Source organism: Petaurus breviceps, unplaced genomic scaffold (assembly GCF_028583685.1).
Source record: "Petaurus breviceps papuanus isolate PSGF00001 unplaced genomic scaffold, PetGlider_PUasm1.0 551, whole genome shotgun sequence".
Lineage (NCBI taxonomy): Eukaryota > Metazoa > Chordata > Mammalia > Diprotodontia > Petauridae > Petaurus > Petaurus breviceps.
Window position 1 is genome coordinate 7,182,656 of NW_027186372.1, and position 10,172 is coordinate 7,192,827.

General features: G+C 38.2%; 1 protein-coding gene and 1 long non-coding RNA gene across 4 annotated transcripts in view; one reads left to right on the forward strand and one right to left on the reverse strand.

Annotated features, from left to right (window-relative positions):
• Nucleotides 1-10,172, forward strand: part of LOC138172645 (uncharacterized) — a 237,588-nt gene that overhangs the window by 39,951 nt on the left and 187,465 nt on the right. The gene's annotated exons all lie outside the window — the stretch shown is intronic.
• CREBRF (CREB3 regulatory factor) overlaps nt 1-10,172 on the reverse strand; it is a 50,991-nt gene that overhangs the window by 39,823 nt on the left and 996 nt on the right. The window lies entirely within an intron of this gene.

A 10,172-nucleotide genomic window follows, 5' to 3' on the forward strand; every position in this document is an offset into this window, starting at 1 on the left:
CCTGGCCTGTTATACAAAAGGCTCCTTCCACTTCTGCATTAATGGTGATGACAATTTCTATTCATTTTAAATTTGTCCTACCAGATAAAAAGGGCTAAACAAAATGACTGAAGTTAAAACTCTAACAAAGAGCTGCAAATGACTTATAAAAGCAAAGATGTGGCTACCCGCACTGCCTAACAACTGTGAATGGAATTCAAAGTGCTGTTACAAATATAAAGGAAAAAGAAAACAGAAGGATATTGAACTGTGACAGAACTTCAGCAGGATGGGGAGCTATCAGTAGTGTAATATGTCAATTAGAGAACATGTTTCACTAAGAATAAGGCTGTAAGATCCCTAAATCAGCCTCTAGAGCTCTCTCTCAAAGCTACCAAGTATCTCCAGCCTAGGTAGAAAAATCTAACAAATTCATAGCAAGTTATTTGGATTTTTAAAGAATCAAAGTATTTTGTTCCTTCTTTCTCACTGTTCACTCCATTGGTTATAATCATTCTTTACAACTTGACTACTGTTTAATGGGAAGGTATTAGTAGAACCTATATTTGATTTCATGCCACTATGGTGGGGGAGAGAAAATTTGGAACTCAAGGGACTGTGGAACTGAATGTTATAAACTAAAAGTAAATAAATAATGTTTTTTAAAAAGAGTCAAAGGGGCAGCCAGGTGGCGCAGTGAGTAAGAGCACCGGTCCCAGAGTCTGGATGACCTGGGATCGAATCTGGGCTCAGATACTTAGCACCACACCCAAAAATAACTGGCCGTATAACCTTGAGCAAGTTACTTAACCCCAATTGTTTTAAAAAAAAAAAAAGTCAAAAGTAACGCTTAACTTAAAGGAATGAACCAATAATGTCTCCCTTCATTTCCTTATCTGTAAAAAGAGCTAGAGAAAGAAATTGCAAACCACTCCAGTACCTTTGCCAAGAAAACTCCAAAAGGGGTTATGCAGAGTTGAACAATAATACCTTACATTATATTCTACAACACATTCTAAATGAATATTAAAAATACTATAAAAATTTTAGCAGAGAAACAGATCATTTGCCTCTCTCAGCTATAAGGAGATATATTCTTAATTAAACAAGAGATGGAGGAAATTACAAAAGATAAAATAGATATCTTTGATTACACGAAACTGAAAAGTTCTGCACAGACAAAATTAATGCACCAAGGATAAAAAGGGAAAGAGTTAAATGGGAAAAAATCTTGTATCACATTTCTCTGTTAAGAGTTTGGTATCTAAGATAGCTAAAAATTTTATACACATATTATATATATGCATATATATATATATATACCCACACATACATATATATAACAGTCATTGTCCAACCATAACATGGTCAAAGAATATTAACAAACAGAAGTGCAAAGTATCTACAACCACATGAAAGAATACTCTAAATCACTAATAATAAAAGAAATGTAAATCAAAACAACCTGAGGTTTTACCTTACATCCTGCAAATTGGCAAAGATGATAAAGAGTGGCAGTAGTCAATGCTGGAGGAGTTGTAGGATGATAGACATACTAATACACTGTTGGTAAAGCTGTGAAATAATATAACCATTTTGGAAAGCAATTTGCAATTATGTAAATAACTGTCTATACTGTAAAAAGGCCTGTCCATTTTTTGTAAAGAAAAAAATGTTCATACTCTTTGAAACAAAATCTCTTCACTGAGTTTATACCTCAAAGAAGCCATCAATAAGAAGAAAGTCCCCATAAACACCAAAATATTTATAGCAACACTTTTTGTGATAGCAAAGACTTAGAAACAAAGTAGGTGTCAATCAACTGGGAAATGACTAAGCAAATTGTGGTACATGAACGTAATGGAATATTACTGAATTGTAAGAAATGATGTATGTAATGAATACAGAAATGCATGGAAAGATCTACATGAACTGATTCAAAATGAAATAAACAGAGCCAAAAAACAAACAAACAAACAAACAAACCTATATACAATGACTACAAATAATGTAGATGAAAGGAAAAACCACACATACAAAAAAAAAATCAAAAGTGGATATAACAAAATTACAAAGATCAAACATGAGAGATATGACGGGCTATCCCCAACCTTTCCCTTCCCAGAGGTGGGGCTCCACAGACATTGCACACTAAACATGTTTGAACTTTTTCAATGCACTGATCAGTTTGTGCCGATTTTTTCCTCTCTTTTTGTTATGTGGGATGGCAGTCTGGGAGGGGGAAAGGAAGAATACTAGGGAAAACTATGATGATGTAAAGAACAGAAGACCTCAATAAAGACTTAATTAAAAAAAATTTTTTAGAATACCAAATTCATATACCATCATCCAAAGTGGCATCTTTTTAAACAATGACAATATATTGTACAAAAGAAATGTGTAAGAGTAAAGATTAGTTGGGCGGATGGATTAGGTAAATCAAAAGTTATCATTGGTCTTAAAAGAATCCCTAAATTTGCTAGAGTACATTTCCTGAATTTCATTAAAGTTGACATTTTTTTTTTTAATGAGAGAACAGTCATTTCAGTCTGTATTTCCTCCCCTCCTTTTTTGGTCAGACCTGTGATTTTATTATCATGAAACACTCCCCTTGAGGTAACTCCATGTCTCCATGCAGACAGTTGTAGTCTTAGACTAGAGCTGCTGGTGCCAGGACACCAAGAATTGCAGCTAGCCCATGGTCAAGTAGCCACACCTTAGAAGAGATGGGGATTAACTCCAAGTCCTCCTGACTGATGCAGGTTCTAGACCTATCTCTGTTGGTCTGTCTGACAGAAATAATTAGTTTTAAACAACTCTTTTAATAAAAAATTAAATCTGACAGTAAGGAATCACATAGAGCAGCCCAGAAGTGCAGTGGATAGAACACAAGGGCTGGAATCAGGAACACTCATCTTCCTGAGTTTAAATCTAGGACACTTCCTAGCTGTGTGACCTTGGGCAAGTCACTTAACTCTCAGATTCCTCATCAGTAAAATAAGCTGGAGAAGGAAATGGCAAATCATTCTAGTGTCTTTGTAAAGAAAACCCTAAATGGGATCACAGAGTCAGGCACAACTGAGACAAATGAAAAAAAAAAAACACAAAAGCTTAAAAGTGGCAAATAAAGCATGCAATAAAATGCATGTTTTTAATGCATTGTTATTTAAAGGAAGGATATCTAATATAAAGTGAATTATTTATTGAATAATGAATCCACATGTCCAATTTACCTGTTATAAGTTTTTTTTTTCTTTTTTAAGTAGCTCACATTGATAATGAAGGAAGGAAAGTTCTTTTGCTGAAAAAATTACAGACCTGAGATGATCCCAAGAAATCTCTAATCACATCAGCTCGTAAAGTCCTTAAAAACACTGAACCAAAGAAGGGAGTAGAGAAAGAAACTTATCAAAGCATTCAGAAAAATTGTAACAAAATATAGAAAACCCTAAAGCTTTGAAATTGGTTATCTGTCAATACATCAATGTCAATATATCAAACATCTGAAAAGGAAGATTTAATAACTAAGGATACATAGGCAATGACAAATATTTAACAAAAGGACATGCAGCAGAGAAGTAATATGATACCTGGGGTGAGTCAGGGAACAGTTTCATTGAAGTGGTGAATTTTGAATAGGGCTTGAAAAGGGGCAGAGACCTGTTCTGGTGGCAAGTTATCCAAAGGCGAATGGAATCAATTTCAATAATCGCAATGTATTCCTTGAACTAGTGGTTGTCCGGACAATTTTACATCTTGAACAAGTAACAACATAACAGACATCCACAGGAAAAGGTTCTGTGTATGGATGAACATTTTCCCCAAGCTTAGTTTGGTCTACCCTGAGATGTAAGAACGCCCTTGCTATAACACCTCCATTTACCCTCACCTGAACATTTTCCCCAAGCTTAGTTTGGTCTACCCTGAGATGTAAGAATGCCCTCGCTATAACACCTCCATTTACTCTCACTAAACATTTAGTGAACAGATACACCAAACACTAACGGGAAATCCAAAAGGCCAAAGGAAAAGGGCGCTTTTTGTTGTTGATACTTCTTCTTCTTGTTGCTGCTGCTGTTTGTCCTTTGTTGTGGAAGAGAACTGGATTTAAGTGAAGGAGGGCTGTGCAAAATCACTAGCCTCACTTTCTCCTCCCACTCCTGGGGTCTAATAGAGAGATATAAATCAGGAGGACTGGAGATGGTCTTAGATCAGTGGGAGACCCTGGCCTTTAGCTAAGGTCTTTAAGAGACCTCAGTTTGACTGAGGCAACACCCATTCCGTGGTTAAGGATAAGTAAGAAAGAGACAAAAACTGGCCTGTTTACCTAGTTTTTAGAAAAAATTTGAATCTGGGGAGCAGCTGGGTGGCACAGTGAATACAGCACTGGCCCTGAAGTCAGGAGGACCTGGGTTCAGATGCGGCCTCAGACACTTAACACCAAAAAAAAAAAACAAAAACCTAGCTTGTGTGACCTTGGGCAAGTCACTTAATCCCAACTGCCCTCCCAAAAATAGGCAAAAAAATTTTTTTTTAATCTGGGAGGGGAAGACCTTTAGAGTTTGTGGCCAAAACAGAAACAATTGCTATTTACATTCACTCTGGGCCAATCAGGCATCAAACAACGAGCAAACAGGATTTGGCCAGGCACCTATTTTGGGCAATCAATGAGTGCTAGGAGTGATTAGGGTATAAGGCTTGGTCCTTCAGAAAAAAAAAGTTTCAGTCATCAAAATGTACATTCCTTTTGAGCAGAGAACCAGAGAGAGACGAGAGAGAGAGAGAGAAAGAGAGAGAGAGACAGAGAGAGAGAGAGAGAGAGAGAGAGAGAGAGAGACTCCCAAATGGCCAATAAATGTTGACTGACTGTTTATACAAGCCTCAGAGGAAGTCATCAACAACTGTAATTACTTTAGCTACTCCAAAAATAAAGTCATGGAAGAATTAAAGGAAATTCAGATAAAATCAAAATCTCAAGGAACTTCTCTAAAAAAAAGCTAGAGATGGAATAACTGGCAGAATGAAAGGTGTCAAGTGAAAGTTCTGTATCTATGAAAAGGTTATGATTAGGTCCCTCACTCAAAAAAAATATACTTTCCTTCCTGGAAGAGTTCACTACCTCTATGTAATACTACTCTCCTTGACTTCCAGTAGTCCTCACTCTCCAAAATAAGTACTCTTTAACACTTTCTCTTTGGGGTTGTGTGATAGTAATGGAATATAAAGATCCCCCTGTATTGGCTTGGTTTTCAAATTGATGGTGTTAAAACCCAGAGCTTGTTAATCCCACCTGTGGGATGGGCTTGTTGATGTGAAAAGAGAGTCCTGAACTGGGAGGAGCTGGTGACGTAGATCTGGAGAGACAAGAGAGAGGCAGAAGAACTTTTTGGAAGCAGCACCCTCGTGGAGGCAGAGAGAGAGAGACTGAGAGGATTGCTGAGGGCCACTTTGAATTGCCCTGGACTTTTGAGACCTGCCCCCGGAGCTGCCAAGGACTGAGGAGACATGGCTGTTTTGATGTTGTTTTGCCAGATTTGTCCACTGGTGAAAGACAGTCCTGTTGAAGAAGTCCTGGAACCTGGCTGTTGGTTCAGAGCTGCTGAGACTGTCTTTCACCAGTGGACAAATCTGGAAAAACAACATCAAAACAGACAGACAAAGTACCAGCAAAACAGCCATGTCTCCTCAGTCCTTGGCAGCTCCGGGGGCAGGTCTCAAAAGTCCAGGGCAATTCAAAGTGGCCCTCAGCAATCCTCTCAGTCTCTCTCTCTCTCTGCCTCCACGAGGGTGCTGCTTCCAAAAAGTTCTTCTGCCTCTCTCTTGTCTCTCCAGATCTATGTCACCAGCTCCTCCCAGTTCAGGACTCTCTTTTCACATCAACAAGCCCATCCCACAGGTGGGATTAACAAGCTCTGGGTTTTAACACCATCAATTTGAAAACCAAGCCAATACAGGGGGATCTTTATATTCCATTACTATCACAGGTTGGTAGGAAAGACACTTAATTTCTCCTCTACAGATGGCTAAACTGAGACTTTTAATTTGTCCAACTTTACAGATCAACTTAGTAGCATATTTAAAACTAAAAACAAGGTCTCCCCGTTCTCAACTGCTTCTCAATGCAATCAGGTTAATATGTTCTCCTTCCCAAACTTTGGAGTTTTCCATTTATCTATACTAATTCTTCAAATTTGCAAAATGGAAAATAAAAGCAAAGCAAGTATATTAAAATATTTTGTTATGGAGCATGTATAATGTGTGTACATAGCAGACCCCTCACTAAGCATGTTTGTTTAAGACAGTTTTGTATCTCAAAGTCAGTTAATAAGCATTTATTAAGCACTTCCTATGTGTCAGGAACTGCTGGGGGGGGGGGGGGGGGCGGTCCTCGGGGTCCACACTGGAAAAGAGTAATTGTAACATATTTAGAAATAGAAAAGATCATAGAGGCTATTTCATCAAAGCTCTTTGTTTTGTAGATAAGAGAAATGAATTCTAGAACTGTGAGTGAAGTAACTTGTACAAGATCACTGAGGTAAGCAGCAACATTAACATTAGAATCCAGGTCTCCCTCAGAATCATTCCATTGAAACATTCTGCCTCTCCCTAGTGTGCATTAACAGAAGTTGCAATGGAATAGAAGAGTCCCGTAGATCAATCAACAAGTCAAAACTTTCTAAATGAGACATCATGTGATTGTAATTTCTTTATTCTCAATTATTTTGCCAAGTGTACTGATGCCAGGGTTGCCCCAACTAAAGAAAAAATAAATCTTTATCATGATAGCAGTTCACATTTACTGTTGACAAAACACTATCCTCGAAATAATCCAATGAGATATGTAGTGTAAGTATTATTCTCATTTTACAGATGAGAAAACAGGATGAGAGAGCTTTTAATTGACTTCCTCATTCAGATAGTGTCAACTAGGAATCAAACTCAAGCACTTGAACTTCAATACTTTGTTACATCCCAATGCCTCTGAAAAGCTTTGCTTAAAAAAAAAAAAAGGTAAATCAAGGACTACTTACAGTCTCTGAGCTGTGGAGGAAAAACACAGCACCTTCAAGTGGTTCTTCTAGCTTAATTTTTGCTTAACTCCAGAAGCAATCACATACCCATATGAAAGGGTTTAAACTCCCTGTTCTATAGTCAGTGAACATAGTCACTGACTATTGAGAATATCTAAATATATAGGTTTTTTAAAGGTATATCAAGACTGTGTAGAAGGAAGGTCCATTTTACTAATTTTTCCTGTAGTCCTTAAATAAGAGAATTAAATGATACATTGCTCTTTGAAATTGTTAGCATTCTGAAGTGTGATGTCTATTATGCCTTTAGACCAAGATTTTTTCTTATGACAACAATTTTCTAACATAATAATGGAGGTGAGTGGGAAAAGATGACTTGATCTACAAACATCTGGTTTACACACAACTTTTAAGGAATGACTAATCTGTAAAGTGAGACCACAGCACGTCATATGCTATGCTGCTTTAAAAGTTTAAGGCAGAAACTTTTAATTGTATATTCTGCCAATATTCAAATACCCACAATGAAAAAACTGTATATTTCTGATCTAAAACAGAAAATCTATATATCAAAAGACAGCCAACTAAATGGAATAAATTGGTTCCTAAAGACTTAGAATATTTATAAAACAGTGCTGCAGCAAAGAAAAGTATTATATACGGCCTGTGAGACCCTATGGAGAGGCATGAATGAGTTTCAGACTAAAGAAATTCCATTTCCTTCAAGTGCTAGAATCAACAATCTCCCAAAGAATCTACCACCCAAAACAATGTTTTAAAGACAGATGCAGTATATTCAGTTTTCTTATGCTGCTAAAACCAGTTAAACACTCATGAGTATTTAAACAATACATAAGTAAATATGCTGTACTATGTTATGAATTATTTAATTAACTGCCAAAAGGTAAATGAGACTATACCTAAAATTAGAGTTCATCCAAGAACCACACACTACTATTCAATATTCACATACAGTACAGTGGCTTTGAAAGTACATTTACATTTAAAAGAATAAGCTGGTGTTCTACCTTGTATACTTGATACACACTGAAGGTTCAACAAGGATCAAGGAAGTCAGTTATCATTTCTCAGTTTTAACTTGCATAATAATGTCATTTAGACATAGAGGAGTAATGGGTAAAGCACACCAGAACTAAATCGGCAAAAAATCTTTCTATGAATGTTTCCAAGTCTCCTCCATGCTATTTAGAAAACCAAAAAAGGTAACAGTAGGTAGAACACTAGACTTTATTGAAAGTTAGGAAAATTAAGTTCAAATCTAGCCTCAGATATTTACTAGCTTCTTGACCCTCAGCAAGTCACTTAATCTCTGCCTGCCTCAGTTTCTTCAACTGAAAAACTGGGACAATTACAGTACCTACCTCACAGGGCTGTTACAAAAATCAACTGAAATAATATTTGTAAAGCACATGGCACAGAGTAGTTGCCAAATAACTGCTTGTTCCCTTCCCTGCCAATAGCTGGATTTCCCCATGGCATCATCTGAATTGTTTCTTTCATCTCTTACGTTTATTTTTCTATCTATGAAACTTAAAATGAGAAGTTATTTATTTCATTGACTGGTGTTGTTCATTCTTCTATTTGTATATATTAAAGTGATTAGTGATAACTGACTCCATCTATTGGTACTGAACCACAGACTGTAACAAGTAAAACACCAAATTTAAACATAACTTCATAGGTACTATATTTTCTACTTGTTAGTAGCTTGACATTTATACAAGACTAGAGTTTGGATAAAAACATTAACTAATTACAAATGTTTCTGATCTATTAAGGAAATGTTACATTAAAATTTACATTATTACAGATTGTTAATGATGGACCATTTTTATATATTTATTCCTAAAAAATGTTTAACTCATCAGACTCAAAATTTTAACAAAATTTAAAAACCTAAGCTGTCCATATGAAAACTTCTATAATTAATTAATAGAAGGAAATACAACTCGAGAACAGGAACAAATGGGAATTAGTGTCTGTACTAAACTTTGTATTACCTAGCATACAATCATCTCCATTATACCCATGGGATATTTCTGTTTCTGGACTAGTTTCTGCTTGTCTAGCACACAACCCCAAGAAATAATAATGGGCTGTACCCTATGCCATAATATCTTTAATGTGTGCTTAGAGAATGTAATCTAATTTTAGTAAAAAAAAAAAATCCAAGAAGGTCAATCTGCCAAAACGTGACAAAGTATACATTAAAAAAATAAAATAACTGGTCTGAGGATCAGACATGTTATTATTTCCCTTCATTAGTGTGGAAAATTCAAGAGCTAACTATACATCTAAGGTGGCTGTTTTTTTTTTTTAGGAAAAAAATACCAAATTCAGATGAATATGACATCAAACAAAAATTTGTAACACTGATTGCAGTTATAACCAGACTGCTAGCCGGCACACACACAATAAGATTTTCCGTCCTTCTAAAAGCAAAAACTGTGCCATTTCCTCCGTTCCTTCTGTTTGCTTCCTGGAAGACGCTGCCCTAACCCCACGCAGGATCTCGTTCCTCAGCTCTTAGATCTGGGTGAAGTGGGCGAGCCTGTTCTGTGACAACCGAGAAGGCCGCGCGGCCTGGCTAGCGGGGCCTCCACTTTGCCGCGCTCGCGTCCGCCTTCTCCCAATCCGGAGGAGCAGAGCGTCTCCGCGGCCCTCACCGCCTAGCCCTGAGGCCTGCTCAGGGACAGAGCCCGCGGAGAAGGTGACGCCAACTCCGCCAATCTGGGCTTCACCCGAGCCCCCTCAAGCACAGCCCCCCGCCCTTCCCGGCCAATGGGCCCCTCCTCCCCACGACCCGCTAACACGTCTCCCCTCCAAGCCAACATGGCCGCCCCTCCCAACCCGCTCTGCTACAACCTAAGCCACGGGGGCCGGCGCCGCCTCCTCCACGCTCATTGGTCGAGCCCACTCCATCCGAGCCCGGCACTGGCTAGTGATTGGACATTTGTCCCTGCCACTAAGGGACCAGGACCCCGCCCCAGGGGCATTTCAAGCTGCCCTGAGGCGACACATAAACAAATCCCTGTAGAAAGGCCCTCCCGGCCGCCGCCTCTCCCTTGCTCCTCCCCAACGGGGAGTCCATCACCCCCAAACAGACTCGACCGAGACCTCCGCCGATACCCAATCTCCCCC